Below are 19,735 nucleotides of genomic sequence, written 5' to 3'. Positions count from 1 at the left end.
TGAGCTCTCAGTTTTTGGCTCAAAATAATTGTATTTCATATGTTAAATCTTTTGATAATATTTTAACGTGACAACTTTGCTTCAGATATAATCTCAGTTAATGGAAACAATCATTGACAGGCAGTGTCTGGGTGTCTGCCAGTCAAACAAATCCCAGTGACAGAATTATTTGAAATAGTTTGAGCTCCTTCACACAGATTAAAAACACAAACAAATCACCTTAAACACTGCATTGACTCACACTAGAGCAAAACATGTGTTTTATTATTAATATTTTGTGTGTGTGTGTGTGTGTGTGTGTGACTTCTGCATGAATAAGAGACATGATTCACTGCTAGTTATTTTCCACACTTGCTTTTATGTGCTGTCCAAGGTGCTGATCAGTTACAAATCAGCCTGTGGCCACTACATGTGAAGCTGTGTTGATGTCCACCTCCCATTACAGTACATTTCTATAGAGTATAGTGAAAACGGATTTTTCAGTGTCAACAATCATCCACTCAGTGCTTCAATGTTGTTTATTTGTGCAGTTTAATAAGTTTGTTTCACATATCACATAATCAGACAAATGATAATTCAGAGAGAAACTGAGCATAATTCTTGTATTAAACCATACATACAGTAGCCATACAAAATATCTGGATTAACCAATTTTCTGTACATCAACGGGTGCAGTTTATAATATAATAACATTAAATGTGGATGACTAACATGAAAGGTAATTGAAAATACTATTTTTTTTAAATAGGGATTGCACTGGCATGTTTCAATAACAACTACTTTCATTATAAACTTTTCACACATTAAGACACATTATGCTTCAGTTTACACAGCACTGATAAGATTGCACAACACGTTGTACAACAACGTTAACTAGGTGAACTGCCCAAGTCCACACACCCATCCAGTATTACTGATTGTCTGCAAAGTTTTAAGACAATTAGTGCACATTTGAAATCATCTGCTTGTTAAATTTTCACAGCGAACCATCTGGAAGAGATGCTGGATGCTGTATTACTGAGGTGATGTGATTGACCATTTGAGTCAAACATAGCAGGATGGCCATGGTTTCTCCAGCAGCTGATGAAAACGATGGAAATTTTTTCTAGAGTTTCATTGCCAGGAGCCTGGTTAGAGAGGAGAATAAAAAGATTAATATGACATGGCTTATTGTTATGACAAATGTCAAAAAGAAAACATACTGGCATCAACAAATGTGCACTGTGATGGTAGTGTGTGTATAGTGTTATTCAATGTAGCGGAAATGAAAAACCATATTAACGTTAACATTAGAAATAGATCCAAATAACTAGAGTTGTATGGTCACAACAGATTTTTTTTTTTATAAATGAAGCCCAAAGTTGTTCTATGCGTTTCTGAAAGGAAAAAAAAATACTTCCAAAATTAATCCAGTGTGCTAAAACTGGCATTTGTGATGTCTTGAATGTCTCTCCAATGTCAACTTGAAAATATCTGATTTAATGAAATGCAAATGACAGCCCTGCTATCTTCTGTACTCCATTCCTGATAAATCTAGCGATGGGAAAAGTGTTTAGAGTTATCGATCAGTAATGTTACTATGAAAAATGAAACACAATGGAATGCAAACACACCATTGTCAGCAGTATTTTGTTCTTGTATTTCACCCCAAATAATAGGAAGTGGATTTACGGGTTTGCAATACTGCTAATATTCTAAATGTTGTTGATTTTAGAAAGGTTGGAGTCCATTTTGGTGGCATTTCCAATAGTTTATTTTAATGAGAACGATCAAGCATCTAAATTGCAGTTTGGGGTAATGCTGTGCTGTTCTTTGTGTGCGTTATTCGACAGTTTTACAACATCACCATATTCACTCAGCTTAGTGGTCATTATAGTTTTAAAGAGGGTGACATTTTGAGATAATTTTGAGTATTTATATTGCTCCAAATAATAGTCAGTAAAACAAATTTGGTTATCTAGTGAAGGGTAATGCATACAATACAACACTTTTACATGCATTGACCATATTTGTTTACAATCCCTCATTCTTTATTTGCTTCCAAAAGTGGTGTGAATCATTTCTATACTCCGTCAACTTCAGAATTGTGTATGATGTGTATCAACGCCATTACCAGTTTTCCCAAATTATATATAGAGAGGTTTATGGACAATTTAATCCCTGCAGGAGACTTGGCAAGACCCTTTTCTCTGTCAATTTCCACCCTCTGCTTCATTCAAACCCCCTCTCTCTTTCTGCGCTTCTACAATGTGTGGTTTCTTTCTGTCTCTTTCTTTTTCTTTTTTTTTTGTATTCCCGCATATTTTTTTTCTCCTCAAGCTCCCACCGCCTTCCCAAAAACCCTCAGACAGCATGCAGCTTATGCAAATCACTGCCCTTTTATTCTCAATTCTCGTCCTCAGCCTTGAATGAGACCTCAAGAAAACACACACACACACACACACACACACACGTTCTTACCAAACTCTACTGTATTGGGAACGGAGCCCACCATGACATTTTAATGCACTATGCACCACTATGTTGATTATAGTAGAAACAATTGTATTAAGTTACTAATATCGTTGCAACAGTCCACACTCATCATGCAAAGAACTACACTCTTAAAAATAAAGGTTCACAAGGAGGTTTTCATAGCCATTTTTTTTTTTTGGTTTCCCAAAGAACCTTTCAGTGAACAGTTCTTAAAATAACTTTTTCTACTACAAAGAACCTTTTGTGGAATGGAATTGTTACAGGTTCTTCATGAAACCATTGATGCCAATAAAAAAAGATTCTTAAAAATAAAGTTCCCAAAATAGGGTTTCTGCAAAGAGATGCCACAGAAGAACCATTTTGGGTTCCTCAAAGAACCTTTCAGTGAGCAAAGAACCATTGTTACTTAGGGTGAAAAACATAACATTCTAAAAAAATGAATGAACCTAAAGGCCTACAACCGTTTTTAGCAAGAGTCACAAATATTGTTCCTAGAGGAGATGCAATGAGGAGGATTATGGGATGGAAGTAGACTAGACATTTAAGGAAGGAGGGGGGCTATTTACCAAATACTGCGGCGAGGGGTTGGGGGTGTTGGGGGGGGGGGGGCTGATGAATATAAAGTGCTTGCTGCCATTCCCAGGGTCTATATAAGAGTGTGTGTATACGGAGGGGCGCGCCAACCAGCCTGACTTCCCTCAGACACTTTGACAGGCGGGCCTTTTCACCAGCACATTGCTGGGCCAGCCAGCTCTCGCTCCCTTAGCAACTGCACAGAGAGGAGAGCCCCCTCCAGCCCGCCACCAAAACCACAGGGGTGAGGGGATGGGGCAGATAGGGTGTGGGTTACAAGGGGTGAGCTGGTTCACAGGGGTGGATGAAGAAGTCCCCAGTCTGGCTGGGACTCCCACAGGCAATGAACTTGAACTTGACTCTGATAGAATTAATGGGGATCACACGTCCTTATATAATATTTGCATATGGATTGGAGCATGGTTATAATCATTAACTAAAACCTTTAAAAAAAAGATTATTACTTGAAATAATGTAAAAATTAACTAAAATGAAATAGAAAAAACAATCCTTAAACTTATTTTCAGGTAATTTCATTTTTGTTGTTGTTTTTGTTTTAGCTAAACATAACCTGATTATATTAACAATAATAACCACAAAACAGGGTTATTGTTAATATTATTGGGTTATTGTCAAAAAAAAAAAAAAGCTATCTTATTTTATTTCAGGTGGATGCCAACATTTTTCATTTTCATTTAGTTTGAGCTGAGTTAATAACTAAAAGTAATTTAATGGAAAAATAAAAACCAAAGCTTAAACTGTATAGACATAAAAAACAAACTCAAATTAAAACAAAAACAGATGTTAAACTAAAATTATATTAATAATACTAAAATAATACTACCTTTTCCATGAAATGAAGGGATAGTTCAACTCATCAATTAAAATTCTGTCATCATTTAGTCATCCCCATGAATACAAATACATTAAAAATAATAAAAATATCTTTTGTCCATACAATGGAAGTCAAAGGCATCCAGTCTTGTTCGGACCACAACATTTTTGTAAGTAAACAATGGCAGACTTTTCAAAGCAATCCTATATAGAATATATATATTCTCTTCTATTTACATTTTAAAAGTGACTGTAATTCTCCTCATTAGGATGTAAAGTGGGCAAAATGCGAAGGTAATCTACAAAGTGGGGATAATTATTTCTCAAGGTCTTTTATAATGGTGAGGCCATGATGGAGGTTTAAGTGTTCCCTGGTCTCCACTCTCCTGTTCCTGAATTCCTAATCCTGCCCTCTGCTCTCACATCCTCCAGGATACAGTTATTGATGTTCCTGTGAGTGCTTTAAGGATTTGCAGAGAAGTCCCAGCTTCTCTTTTATTTTATTGCTTTATTACAAATGACATTGGCAGAACTTTTTTAATGCACCTGGGGTCAGGTCACTCGAACCTCATCTTTAGCACTCTGCATTGTTATCAACAAAAGAAAAGTCCTTGAAAGAACTGGTCTCCAAAGTGACATTTTTTTTCAAGGTTATCCCCTTAATACAATACAGAAATTATGATTTTAATGGCATAGACCTGAATAATAGGAGCAAAAAATGCATTTGTCATCGAAACTGATTTGAAGTCACATAAGGGTACTTTTTATATGCTTAGATTTAGTCTAAAAGCCCACGTTAGTCTTAAAGATATAGTTGACCCAAAAACGAAATTTCTCTCATTTATTCACCCTCATGTTGTTCCAAAACTGCACATGCACACACACACACAATATATATATATATATATATATATATATATATATATATATATATATATATATATATATATATGCATTATATTATATTATATTATATTAAAAGGCAATCTTACTTTCTTTTGTGTTGCACAAGACAGTTTTAGAGTGACATGAGGGTGAGTAAATGATAACAGAATTTGTATTTCAGGGTGGACTGTCCCTTTAAGGAACTTTTACTTTCATCCATCTATTAAATTCATGATCTGGATTAAGATGCCTTATAGTTCTGTGATCCTAACATCTCCATTGTGGCTCTGGATCACCTGTGTTCAATAGTTCAGTTTGGACCTACCACTCTGCTGATTGTGGTTCTTTCTGCTGCATGTTATTCGAGCTAGAGTCCTGCTCGGGAATCTCAATCCCAGGCTTTTCATGGCCACTCGTCCAAAGAGGTGGAGAAAAAGGTGGGGGAAACAATTTCAAAGCTTCCCCGTAGCCGATACAAAGCTGAGAACAACCCTTCCCGGGATAATCGTGTTTATCTCGAGATTAAGACTAGATCGACAGCTGAGATATCCAAGGGGAATTTTACCGTAAAACACACAATGGTCTTTAACACAAACCCAAGAGATGCATCTGAGCCATTTCTCACCACTGTTCATTTCTTAGTTATGAAAGCGATCCGTAACTCGTCTACCCTTATCAAGTGTCTTCATTAACACGATCAATTCTCAAATTGTCCTCAAGAGATATCTTTAGTAAAGCATGCATAAAAAATGACTTCTGTATAAGATATAAATATATATGCAAGTGTGAACTTTCTCAGAAAGCAATGGCAGCTTCCATTCTCCCTGCAGTCATATATTTTTCCAAATCTAATCTGGCACTAAGTTTTCATCACAACAGCATGAAATAAAATCTCACAGAGCTGGCTTTAAGAAATAAATATGTGAAGCCCTATAACACTGGACATAAAGATGACATATGACGGGGAGAAAACTGTTAGTATGCCAGACAAATATTCCCAGAAAGCCACCTCCCATAGGCCTTTGATATTATCATGCCAGCTGCAGCAACTGCCACATGGGGCCACAGACTGAGCCAGACAGTAAAAGCCCTCCCCCGCCTCTTCTATTCTCTGCCAAACACACGTTTCCTCAATATTTCATTGTTCATCAGTGTATTTATTAACGTCAATTGTTTATCTCACCCTATTTTTCCCACTGTGTTGCTGTCGAGAGCAGAAACCTCAGTTGGTGACAGTGTTCACAATTGCTTTGTATGCAAGTCCTCCAACTCTCCTGCAATACTTGTTTTCCCCTGTTCACTGCATCCATCTGCTTTTTTTCAATTTTATTTAGCATAAATAATTCCTCCCTTTTTTGTTATTCACCTTTTGCTTGCTGTGAAATACTGTTGCTGTCCCGGTGCAAACTTTCTCTGTGGTTTCTGTATCACTTCCTCCATTTTACTGAGTAATATATTGTTATGGAGCTTTAATTAATTGCTTGCCCACTGCTGTGCCCTAGCAGAAAGGGGAGAAGAACAAACTGTCCTTTTAATTCAGCTCCAATTGTTTGAGATTTTACATGCAAAATGCATTAATCTATACAAAGAACTTTATGATGCAAAAATACTTTGCAATGCACATCATGCATGATATCAAATCCATTAAATATATGCATTTAGCAGATGCTTGCAAATCCAAGTGGCTTTGGATACAAAAGCAATTCTTGAATGAGCCAACGATAATTACAATACAATAAATAATTAAACTGCATACACTAAAACAAAAGATATACAATATAACAGGCTACAATTTAGAATACACATTATTAATCAATTAGCATTGACCTTTAATGATTTAAACTCGATAACAACTCGATACTCTAGCAGGCACTGCAGAGAGGAGCGCATCTATTGCTTGAGCACACAAGATTGTGCAAATGCTCATGCAATTCCTGACCACACAAGCACACAGTGCTGCTAACACACTCTCGAAGCAGCCTGAGAAATAAAGCCCCGTCCTCAGCCGTTCCCTGAGGATAGTCTCTTTGGGTTTTGGTGCTAATTTAGGCATCTGGCTCTGTCTGGGCCTGAGCATCTTTCTCAGCTTATTACCCTCCACTGTCTCTGGCACTTCATCCGTACAGACAATGGTGGGAAACAGGGGGGACTGCGGACCCACGTCAAGTACTCGCCGTACAATGCTGCCATTGTAGAAGAGGAGAGGGGTCTGGAATAATAATGTGGGGCACTATCAAACTGTTTACCAACAGAGAGCCTACAGCTGACAATTTGCTCCTTATTTATCACAAATCATCATTTGTGGTGTTGCTATTGATGCTTGCATTTGTGTAAGGAGAAGTTGCATGAAAAAAATAAAATTAAAAAAAACACTCTGAAACTGATTGACTTTCCTGCACACAGACACAAAAACACATTTTTCATTGTACACACAGATGCAAATGACCTTGTGTTGAAGTGATTATTGTGCCAGACACCTTGGGAGACATTTCAAGGAATTGCCCTTTTCAGTCGATGAAAAAATATAATGCCTAAAATCCACATATGCCAATCCATAGAGCATATTACTTTGGACTACTACCAGAGAGAGCTATAGTAATCCAAATGTGTTTAGGATTTTATATATATATATATATATATATATATATATTCATGCACATATTCCATTCATGCACATAGGCTTGTATGAATTTAGACTGGAATTATTTCTTAGCAGTGCAGTGCATTATTCTATAGCTTTTGTGTTTGCAGAAAGGAAAAAAACATATATTTTGTTTTTCTGACTTAAATACGTGTGTGCATTCTGCTTGGCTGAAAACACAAAGAACTGGTAAACCACAAAAACAATACATAGTTCAGCGCATGATTTGCATATTGAAAACTGGAAAAATCTGGAATGGGTTTGGCACTGTGCCAAGCGGCATAATTAACACTTTTCATCCGCTGCTCTGCAGCAGTCACATTATGCTCTGACAAGCATCCACTCCCAATGCTCGACCGCTTATGCTCACACACACATCATGAACACATAAATGCGAACTTGAACATTTATTCTTGCTTCTATTCATTTGTAAACACTTTTAACATTTGCTGTTAAACCTACAGTTGTGCTTTTATTTTATTGTTGTGTTACAGTATTGCATTAGTCTCTCTGATCAAGGGTATAAAATGAGTTTTGTGTCTGTATGAGAGATATTTAAGCATTAAAGGTCTTTTACATAAACCCCTGAGAGATGCAGAAAGAGGAAACCCCTCCCCCTCACAGCAAGACACACAGCCTAATTAGAAATTCCCTATTAAAGGTACAGTCTCTCAATTCTACCCTACTATTTTGTCCAAGGACGAGTTTCAGATTTATGCACTGAGTGCTGGGTCGCAAAGAGAGGTGCTCAGTTTTGTATCATCTTGAAAAATCTATTTTTCTTCTGCATCTAGATAGAGAAACCATTTCCATATATTAATAATATAATAACTCATTGAGACAAATGTGCAGTCTTAAATCTTAAATCTGTAGCTCTGTGTTGTAGTATAATCATAAATTATTTATTTATTTATTTTTTGTCAATTACAAACTCAAAAAAAATCCTAAATTATTAAATAATATTTTGCATTCAGAATGCACACATTTCTGCATTGTATATTTGTGTGTGTATTTATCCCTGGAAAATTCTAGAATGCATGTACAATTCTCTGCAAGAAAAAAAGCAGATAGAACAAGCACAACAGTAACATCAAAGTCTTTTTCTGCTTTGAAAGTATCAAAGTCTTTTTCTGCTGAAAAGTCTGTATTCAAATTTGAACATAAACATTCAAAATATAGAATGCTGCCACGTGCCGTTGCTAAAGCGCCGCTGTGCCTTTAATTGGGGGCTCAGTCCTCTCTGCTTGTTCCTATGCAATTATGTTAATATGCAGAGCTTGTCTGGTCTTTTTCATTAACAGAGGCACTTGCATCATTGTTTCCTTTATTTGTAAGCTCCACAGGCACCTTCCGTACATCAGTGATCTTTTTTTACACGTCTTTTTTGACGGGCTATTCTGCCAAGCCTCCTCTTTTAGGATAAAATGTCAGTCTTTTTAAAAAAAAGCTCATTTGTGGACAAGGATGTCTTTTAGGCACACAGGGTTTCCACGCTCAGTAAGTATGCAAAAACGGTTTTCTGTTATTATGAGGGGGATTCAATGGCTTTAAATATTCAGTAGATGACGCATCATTTGTCTCGTCTTCACATTGCAATGTATTTTGAATATTTACGCTCTATCCGTTTCGTGTTGTTCTGGTTACATCACAAAGCAAAGCAAATTTGTCATCCTAGAGCAAGTATGTTCCACCGATTTTAATCATTTTCTGCAATAAACACAACAGCACGGCTCTGCATATCAACAGCAATCCATTATGACGCAGCCAGTCACCTTTGTGAAGTACATTTCAGTGTCCTCCATCTATTTCAATGACATAACACGCAGCACTCTGCAACCAGACGGCCTGCGTACATTTCCGTTTACCACGTAACATCTGAGTGAATTGAGCGCGCAATGTGATGTTTTGGACCTCTCACCTCTTGACCAGCTAATGTTACAAACTGTGGCTGTTTTAAAAGACACCAAACATCATTAAAAACATGGTACAGTGTAAGAGCCTGCAGACCTTTTTCTAACATTAAAGTTAGGCAGGGCAGCGTATGTGCTATTGTAAGCTGGTGAGGGGCACTTGGCACCTTTGTGCCAGTAATTTGGTGTATCATTAAGCAGCAGAAACAAAAGTGCTCTTCAGTCCAGGTTGACTCTGTTGCTTTGGTCAAGAGGATGCCGTATGTCAATTAACTTGAGTTCAAGCAGCTCTTGTTTTTTTGGTTTTATCTGAAAATCTGCTGTGGTCATTACTGTGTCGTCATTGAAGCATGGATTTAGTTGCACGGTTTTGTCCTTTATAGCACATAACCCAACCTCAAGTCAATTAATGGAGTAAGAGCAGGAATTAATAGCTACTTTCAGTCTCTCCTTCATTTGAAAATGCGTATACAGCAGCAGGAGGGATTCATTTGCTTTCAAAGCTCGCTACAAATCAAGTCTTTGTGCATATCTGAGCGTGTGCATATAGATAACGGGGATATTTTCTAATTAGTCAGGAAAGATGAGAGCGTGATAGCTCTTTTTAAAGAGAATGATTTGGGCCTAATCTCACGCCACCAAAAATGCAACCACAAACACGTTTTCTAGAGACGTTTTTGCCCAATTAGTTTGCTTTATGTTTCAAATGACCTGGCAACCACTGGCGGAGCTAAAATCAGACGCAATGGCAGCTAGTCTGATGTAGGCATCGATGCTGCTTACCTCATGCCAACACAGCCATTTTAGGGAGCAGCAGCCAGTTTCTCCATCAAGATGGCTTCCTGAAAGCACACCCCTCATTCAGACTTGCAGTCTTCCTGCATCTGGTGGTCCGTGGCAACTGGCAGCCTCTTTGTCCCCATTGGCACTTGGGATGAAGAGTCTCACTCTTTTCTTTTTTTCCTCGTTTCTCCGGGGGCACAGATGGCACTAAATGCTTCCGTTGACGAAGAAGGGAGGGGAGCTGGTAGAAGAAGGATGAGGGTTGACTATTATTTTTCTTTTCTTTCATTTGGACAATTGCACTATTTTTTTCCTCTCTCCCTCTTGCTCCAAAAAGGCAGTGTAAATGTATTTTACGCAGGTAGTGTATATATATATATATATATGGAGAGAGAGGGAGAGAAAGAGATATATAGATTTTCTGAGGAATGATCCATGTGATGCATATAGTGTCTTGGACTTGATTGGGAAATACTTTTTGCATTTGGCTCCTTTCAAGTGCATGAATTCATTAGCATTTACTTTATGATTTACTGTGTGTTTGACTTAGATTAACTCTGCAACTAATTGTTCTAATTACAATGTTGCATTGTAATATGCTTTGACTCCACTTACCAGATGGCGTTTTTCCCCTTAGCTCCAGTCCTCTGGTCTCTCACAAAGACAAAGCAGTTTGAGAGGCTACAGTGAGTTGAAGTAATAAAAGACACCAGGATTAGACAACAATCAGAATATTTCAGTTTAAATTATTGATAGAAATTACAAACACATAAATGACAGCCAAATAATGAACACTAAAATAAAAAGCTCAAGCAAGGCCGAATTTGCAACTTAAATCACACTTGGCATGTGAATTTTTTTTTTTTTTTAATGTGGCAAACAGTGTAAAAATCTACTCAGTCAGCTTATGAAACATATTCTTTTTTCTCTCTCTATCATTTCATTATTAGCTTTTACATTTCTCTTCAAGTTGTAATTATCAATAATTTTCTCTTCTCTTCATTTAGTTTTATTGACACTCTAAGCTTAGACAGCTTCCTTTCTGTTTTTAAAAATAAAAGTATGCATCTTGTGTATTTAGTATGTGCATCTACTATCTATACAGCAGTAAAACAAAGACTAACAAGCCAGGCAATTGAGTCCAATTCAGATTAAACTGGTCTAAATTTTAAGCACAGGAGCCAGCGTTTTACTTAAATATTTATTTATTTATTTTTTCTCCGTGATTGCGTCGGGAATTTCATTTGGTTTCTAAAATTGTGTCACTATAATAATAATAATAATAATAATAATAATAATAATATATAATAATAAATTAATGCCTCTAATGATTTTGAACTCTAAACATTTTCAACTAATATTTACATCATCTTCAGCTATTTTTAAAGTACTATAAGGTTGGTGTGTCACAATTACGTTTTATGTCACTAAAAAGCCACAGGGATAATAATTTTAAAAAAGAAGAAGAAAAAAAAGAGCCTTCATTCCACATTAGATTCCGCCTCGTGCCTTCATCTTTGATGTGTAAAGCCAGATTAATACGACCAATCATAATGAAGCTGCTTCAGCATGCTGTCATTGCCTAATAGTTGTTACTGCGAATGGGTCAATGACGTCACGTTCATTTTTTGAATATCAAAGTTGTTTAAAGAAGCATTAAAATGCAATTTATCCAACAAATTACTTAATTACGCATCTTTTATAATCTACGAGTTTTAAAGGATAGTCTGTGGGGTTTAATGAATAAAAAAAAAATCTTTAGTAAGATTATACATTCATTCTTAATATTCTTAAGCTCTTTTATCGATAAAACAAAACTAACACGAAGGAAGCCGTTTTCTGGACATGTGACAAAAACGATTTCACCTTTCCATCATTTAGACATCCTTAATTGTCATCGTGTGTGTGTTGAGAGGAGAGATTTTTAACACGCTTTTAAAGCGTTCATTTATATTTGATTAGAGATCGAATACGGGTGCTGAATCAAAGCAGGCGGATCAGCAGCAATGGCTTTTGCCTGGTTGAGGCAAAGATATCGAGTGGTTTGAAGTAGGCAGAGACTACAGCTAGGAAGTTTATCAACTTATCCAACGCAAAGTTAACAAAGCGCAACATTGACAAAGCTTTTAAGTGAACATTAAAATAGCCTACAAAATAGTCCAACAGATTACCAATTTGATTGCGAGCCTAAATAAAAGTAAAAGTAGGCTGTTTTTTTTTTTAAGTATTTTTATATAATAAACTGACTTTTTTAAAAATGCATTTATTATTTCTCAGACTAAGCCACACATTTGACATCAAAACCAACACTGACTGAACTGGTCAAATTATAACTTAAAAAAAAAATAGCTGGGTAAATCAACATCAATTATAAATATTTAGTAAAAAATTTGGAAATTATAAATTGTAGCTCTTTTTTTATAGTGTCAAACACAAATCAATTATAATCCCTTTTTTAAACAAAGGCACTACAGCAGCTTTTCGAAATATTTGCAGTCAGTGCATCCAAAAACGTGCACCTGTCCAACGCTATAAGGTGCTTTTAAATGACAGCCTGAAACATAACTTATGACCTATCAGCACGATCGTATTAGCCTACTTTACATTGCAGAGATTTAAATTGGCTGTGTGACTCACACAGAGCAGAGAGGGCCTGCTTACCTCATGCAGTTCCCTGCGATCATTTCCTTCCCAACTTGTCCACTATGCAGTTAAGGAGGACGTTTCTACTTTCGGTTATCTAGCTTTATGAAGGAAGATAAACACTCATACAGCTAGATAACCAAAGATAGCAACTACCTCCTGTCAACACTTTTTTTTAATGTGGAACATCTCATAGAGTTGACCTGATGAACGAAAACAGGGTTAATGCGCAATAAATAAATTACTCAAATTGCAATCTTTTTTTATAGACCTGTAAATGCTGTTAACAAGTCAAGTGTTGAATTGATTTATGAGGTTCTCCAGATCTCCAGCACGTGGTGAAGACACAATCCACAATAGTCTAGGCCTGAAGAGGCGGTGTGGATGCGTTTCAAATTGAGTCTTTGGAGTTACTGTCAGACTTTCCATTCATCAATCCGATTTAAACGAATTTTGTCCCTTCTGGTATCTTCGTTAGGCCCCAACAATGAGACAGTCATCACACCTCCACATGCCAACATCATTTCATCTTCACTTCGTGCATTATAATTGCGCAGACTGCAACAGGTAAGGCCTTTTAGAAAACAGTTAAATATAAATCTTACTTTTCTCCCAAAAATTATGCAACTAAGAAATAAGACCCACATAGCTTATAATGTTCGTATTATTGTTATTTAACAAGGACTCGTGTTAAATCTGTTTTGCACTATAAACTATGAAGCTGTTTCTTGGCTGTGTTCAAGCGCGTCTACTGAACCCACGTTTCCCTCACGCAAATGTGACGTCATCTATTTAAATCTGATGTTAATTACATTTGGAGTTGTTTCTAAATGATGCAAATTATAATTTTTTTCATCACGTATATGCATATTGTATTATAAAAAGTATAAGAATGCATTATAATGTCGGCAAATAGCCTAGAGCTATACAATTGTATTTTTTTAAATATAAATGTATGCAAGAGAATTGCAATAAACATGCTTTACCAAAATCAAATGCCATTAATTACAAAATCAAGTTCATAACGGGATAAATCCCTGCAGCCATACAAGTGTGTAGTGTATATAATCCAAAATGACCGTAAAAATCTTCTTAGGTTATGTATGTCATCTATTAATATTACTGTTAACTATACACACGCTATATATTTCACGAAAATGTCCCAAACATTCTAGATGCACCTGCTGAGAGTGTACAAAGTACAGAGGGCCACATGCACTTACCACTGAACACGGCCTTGTCTGTCACATGGGGTCAGTTATAAGCAATTCACGTAAAATTTTAGGATCATACTCACATGCATGCATTTTAACATATATGCATATATTTATAAATTAAAGTACATTTATAGACTACTAAGTTACTACGAGTTACATGACCAAAACAATTCGGCGATTCGAGCTGTGCTATGAGTCAACTGATGTTTAAAAATACAAATGCACAAGAGTACGCAGAAATAATTGAGATAATTTAAAAATCTTACTTTTAACAATTGACGTGCATATTCCTCTCTGGCAGAAAGTAGGCTACGAGTGGCCGTGTGTCGGGGACAAATAGAGGATCCCGTGCGTCTTGCGTTGAAGAACATGACGCTAAAATCTCTGAGCAGCGCAGAAGCATCTGGTCAAAAGCCCAACTCTTCGTACATCTCTTCAGTGATGCGTTTTCCATTCAAAACTCGCAGTCCTTGAGTATTACAACCATCGAATGTCGCATCTCAGCCATCCAGAGAAGGGAACATGCAGTTTAATTTCCAAGATGGGGAATTCCTCCCTTGAAAAGCATGCTTACAGTGTTCATGCATGGACGTAAGAGGAGATGCAACATTTAATTTATGAAATCACGCACGAGTGTAACCTGTATGCGATTGTCTCATTCCCTTCGCTCCTGCGCTGTGGATGTAATGTTCTCTCTCTCCAGCTTGAGAGAGTCTAGTTTTTGACTAAATGCATCCTCCTCTGGCAGTTCTCTCCCGCAGTGACGTCACTTCAGCAGCAGGCAGCCGAGCGACCAATCAAAACCACACGCGCGTGCTCCCTTTCTCAGTTTCTCTCTCTCTCTCTTGCGCGCGCGCTTTCCGTGGTTTACGGAGTGCGCGCGGGACATAGTGTCGCCTATAGGTTGCAGAGTTCCTATAGTAATCTAAAATTAATAAAGTTAAGCCTATAATTTCAGCATTGGCCTATAATATTTGCCTTTTAAAATGAGTAAGAGGTTTATTAAATTCAAAATATGAAACTTTGTAAAAGTAGGTATAGGCTTTATGCATTTATCATTTCAGTTTTGCACATACCTTCACATGGCAATTCACTATACGTTTATCTTTCTGTGACTGTAATCTGTTACTCTGTCATCATGTGTCTATTTTTCTCCAAGTAGGTTACTGAAGCTTCTTGAACCGATGAATAAAATCCGTGTAATTCAATAAATCTGTTTCTGGGTCTAAGGAAAATACAAGAGTGTAAGTACAATCATGTTTTAAATATCTAATAACCATATGCAGTTTGTTACATTGAGAAAAATGACACTGTTATAGAAGAAATATGAGAGCAGACTTTTCCGTGCAATCTTACAAATACCTTGGGACCATCATTGACTCGAAGTTGAACTTTGAAGCAAATTGTGAAGCAGTGTGTAAAAAAGAAGAACCAGCGTCTGTTCTGTTTAAAGAAATCGGCCCATTTTCACATTGACAGGACCATGATGGTGTTATTTTACCGTGCTTTTATTGAATCACTCTTAACATTTTCTCTGGTGTCTTGGTTTGGAAACGTATCTGTAAAGAACGAAAATTCACTGAGTCAAATTGTTAGATGGTCTAGTAAGCTGACAGGGGAGTCACAGTTTAGTCCAGCATCCTTGTTTACCAGACAGGTACAGCGGATGACTAACTCAATTATGATAACTCTCATCCTTTGAACAATGAATTTAAACTTCTGCCATCTAGACCTAGATTTGTAGTACTACGCGGTACAAAAACAGCTTTGTGCAAGCAGCTATTACTCAGTTGAATAAGGATAGGTCTTAGGAATAAGGAACAATTTTTTTTTAATGCAATGAACCTTAAAGCACTTTTATCATATATGTCGTTTAATTTTTGTGGTGTCTGTAAAATGTGGAAGATATAAGAACTCATAACACTGCCTATGGGTACAAATAAAGTGAACCTGAACCTATTTCCCGTATACTTTTTCTTTTCTTTTTGTTACATTTCTTATTGTTGCATATGTTACAATTATATATATTATATTGCTACTACATTGCTACAGACAATTATTTGTGTTTGATTCAACATTTGCCTCAATTCACACTTTATGGCTCGTATTATAGGCTATGGAGTTTTTAACTTTAAAAGAAACGTATATATGCAGAAGTAAGGCGCGAGCGTTTGCAAATTTATCAATTAGAAACAGGTCAGCCATAAATAACGATTTCTTGAAATCCACTGCATCTGTTTATTCTCATCGATCAACTGTAGGCTATATTCATTTATTTCATTTTATGTTACATGACAGATATTTCAAACATACACTCGATTTCTACAGCTCACTTGGTTTTAAATAATTTACTTGTTGTCTGTATATAACATTATGAGCACCAGTGCTTACTGTATTGTTATTTTTCCCACCATTACTCTTACAATATCGTTTCTTTTTTAAACAAATAAAAATGAAAGGCAATCTTCACTTTATAATGTAGCATATTAGAATAGCTTTATAACATGGAGACGCGCACGCACACATTTATATGAGTGTCAATTTGTAATTAATCAGTAGGCTAAATGAAGAATGCATGTGTCAAGAATGCATGTGTCTTCTTTGGCCGATAGCGGATGGGGACTAAGTGCTTATATTTTCTTGACCCCAGCATGCGTAATGAAGTATGTTTAAGTGAAGAGCCCGCTCTCTTCATTCACAAAGGTCACTTGGGTTAAATGCATGTCCTGTGATTGTTGATGTGAGTGTTTGGACATACCACTGTTCCAGCACTTACCGTGTTGATTTGAACTTGTAGAGCACTAAACGGGACTTTAACCAGACAATGAACCTTCAGTAATATCAAGAAGAGGGCATTCTCTTTTTTAAAGGTTTTTTGACTGTCATCTTAAAACTGCAAACAGGATTAATGGGAATAAATAAAAATACCCAGTCTCTGATTATCATTCGATTTTACACCACAGTCTTCATGTTATATTAGCCTACACAAGTCACTGGGCTAATGATACATGAGCTTGCCTAATATTTAAGATTTGTAAAAACGTATTGCTTGCTATCTTTAATGCTGTAGCTTATGACATGTCGACACTAATGTTGCACCAATGTTATGCAAGTGTTGCAAGGCATTTAGCCTGAGGTTAACAGCGCTTAATGATGGGCATGCACTCTTGACATCAGCGACCCCTGGCGGTGAGTTTGCTCTTGATCCAGCGCGTATTCAGGCACTTCATAGGCATTAAGCTTTTGTCCGAATAAATGCAAATAGTTAATGGTTTCAAATAATTTAGAAAACTGTGTAAGTTATATGTAGACAGTATTAGTTTCCATGCTTTGAAGTTTAAAAATATAGAATGAAAGTCTAAATATGAGTCAGTGTTGTATTGTCACGATGTAATCGGCAACATTACCTTTAATTTCCATTTAAAATGCAGAGGTAACATGTCACCCTTCTGTAACACTCACAGAACCTGCACAATTTTTCTGTTCAAAGAAATCGATTATAAACGATGCATTTTATTTTATACAATCTAATATGAAATGTGCGCATTCTACACCCATGTAGTTATGTTACTTTTATTATGTATACCTTTATTTTTTACATTTTGATGTAAAATTACGTTTATTTAAGCGGCGCAGTAATCTCTAATCATTTAATTAAAAAAAAAAAAATAATAATTTCCCAGTCTCTATCATAAATGTGCAGAAGAAACGGATGCAAAGAGTCAAAGCAGATAAATATAATTTATAGTTTCTCTCTCTTTTTTGTCATTAAAGGTAATGTAAACTGTGTTTCGTTGTCATTTATGGAATTTTATGCATTATCATATTAGTCCCCTCCTGTGGTTGTATCTAATTTGCACATTTATGAAAACTGGTAAAATCCAACTTTTGTGGACATTCTAAAGATATTCAATTAATTTAAATAGGCCTAAATAACATAATGTATTTTTTAATTTATCAAAAACTTTCTGTACGGGATTACTCTTTACGTTGCTCTTCTGACAAAACCCTTAAAAGCACTAAACATATCCTTAGACTTTTAAATCGAAATATGCTTCTGTTTTTGAACGCTATTTTAAAATCAAGTTGGTGACATTCACAAAGATGCCACATTCCTGCGGTCTAGACCAGAAAATCTGGTGTCATACCGCCACCCGGTGGCTGTTTTAGGATACGCGTCATCACAATGTGATTACCTGTAAATTAATTATCTAATGTGAGACATTTAAGTACTCTAGCTGAACAATTTAAGTTGCATATTTTACTATATGCAGAAAATAAGTTAGTGAAGGAACTCTTAACGAAATGAATAAGATCTAGCCTATAATAAGCTTTTATTTATTTTCTGGCTCGTGAACTGCATCAGTTCAAATGACTAACTTTGCGATAGGCCTTCTCCTCGGATACTTAAAAGAGCGACCCCGGCAGGACTCGAACCTGCAATCTTCTGATCCGAAGTCAGACGCCTTATCCATTAGGCCACGAGGCCTGCCCAATGAGATATTAGGTCACGTGTCATGAGTTCTATTTTTAGCACCAGGCGTCACTTCTCCAGATAGTCCAGAAGAGGGCGCACACAGACAAATGCTCACTTACTCTCGATACGGGACGTTTTAGTAAGTTCGTAAAAATGATTCGTTTTTAGGCAGTGTCAGGTTTCCTAAGGCAATTACACCACTACGAACTATTTGGCCTGTTCATGATTAAAATCAGACGCAGTGCTGTTTGTAAAAACGAGCAAAAATGTTCGCAGCTATTGCCGCTGCGTAGAACAAAAGCTAAAGATGATTGTTATTACTTATTTTAAACATCTCTGTTGACAGTATTACGTTTAACGCCATTCCTTAATACAATAAAAGTGTGTCACTACATATGCATGCATTATATAGAAATCTATCAAAAACAGGCCTTCATCCGGGCCAGTGGCGCTCCATGTCACCTGTAGGTCGTGGTTATTCTTTGTTATGACAGCCAATCACGTTCCCGGCTGCAACCATGAAACTTATGTTTTAGCCAATCAGCGCTCGTATCGCAACCGCGAATTTGCCAATCAGCGCTCGTATCGCAACCGCGAATTTGCCAATCAGCGCTCGTATCGCAACCGCGAATTTGCCAATCAGCGCTCGTATCGCAACCGCGAATTTGCCAATCAGCGCCCGTTCCTCATCCGCGATTCTTCGTAGTAAGTAGATCAATTGATAACATTAAAAACTACCGGAGATTTAAGGATCACGGGTGAAGAAGAAGAAGATAACGGTCATCGATTAACTTCTAACCAACATTTGCAATGTAAGTGAGTCTTTTATCAATAAAATTACAATACTGGTGCACAAATATGCATTAATTCATGCTTCAAGAATGCACAGATAATCACGAGTTAATGTAAACTCATGAAGGACTAACTTAAACCATTTATTAATGATTACTACATCAGCAACTAATAAACATTCTATATGATTAATAGATTAAGTAATAAATAAATTGTTACCAGTCAAATGTACTTTAATGTATAAGTTGAGTAATAACATTATATTAACTAATGATTTAAATGTATATGTTAATTACTACAGTGGCCAAAGCTATGCACTTCAACTTCCAGTTGTCAGCTTTAATTAATCTTTAGCTAATGATTTGCAAAGGAAACTGAGGAACTGAGTTATAATATAATATTGTGGTATATTATCTAATTGTCAATGTTTTACTATTTTAAAGGTGAGCTTATTGGAGTGGAATATCTTTACCAGCAAACTGCAGGACTACAAGTTGGCCATTGA

General features: G+C 36.4%; 1 long non-coding RNA gene and 1 other non-coding gene across 2 annotated transcripts; both read right to left on the bottom strand.

The window, feature by feature from the left end:
• Positions 1–514: 514 nt before the first annotated feature.
• LOC128017339 (uncharacterized) lies at positions 515–14,671 on the bottom strand. Its single transcript, XR_008184422.1, has 5 exons — positions 14,228–14,671; positions 12,763–12,947; positions 10,717–10,782; positions 10,102–10,342; positions 515–1,127 (listed from the first exon to the last, which is right to left on the bottom strand). It is a non-coding gene; the product is annotated as an uncharacterized LOC128017339 (long non-coding RNA).
• A 3,706-nt stretch (positions 14,672–18,377) lies between these two features.
• On the bottom strand, positions 18,378–18,450 carry trnar-ucg (transfer RNA arginine (anticodon UCG)). The gene has a single exon. It is a non-coding gene; the product is annotated as a tRNA-Arg (tRNA).
• Positions 18,451–19,735: the final 1,285 nt, after the last annotated feature.

Source organism: Carassius gibelio, chromosome A7, assembly GCF_023724105.1.
Source record: "Carassius gibelio isolate Cgi1373 ecotype wild population from Czech Republic chromosome A7, carGib1.2-hapl.c, whole genome shotgun sequence".
Classification (NCBI taxonomy): Eukaryota; Metazoa; Chordata; class Actinopteri; order Cypriniformes; family Cyprinidae; genus Carassius; species Carassius gibelio.
Note: the sequence above shows the minus strand (reverse complement) of the source record. Positions and strands in the feature narration are given on the sequence as shown.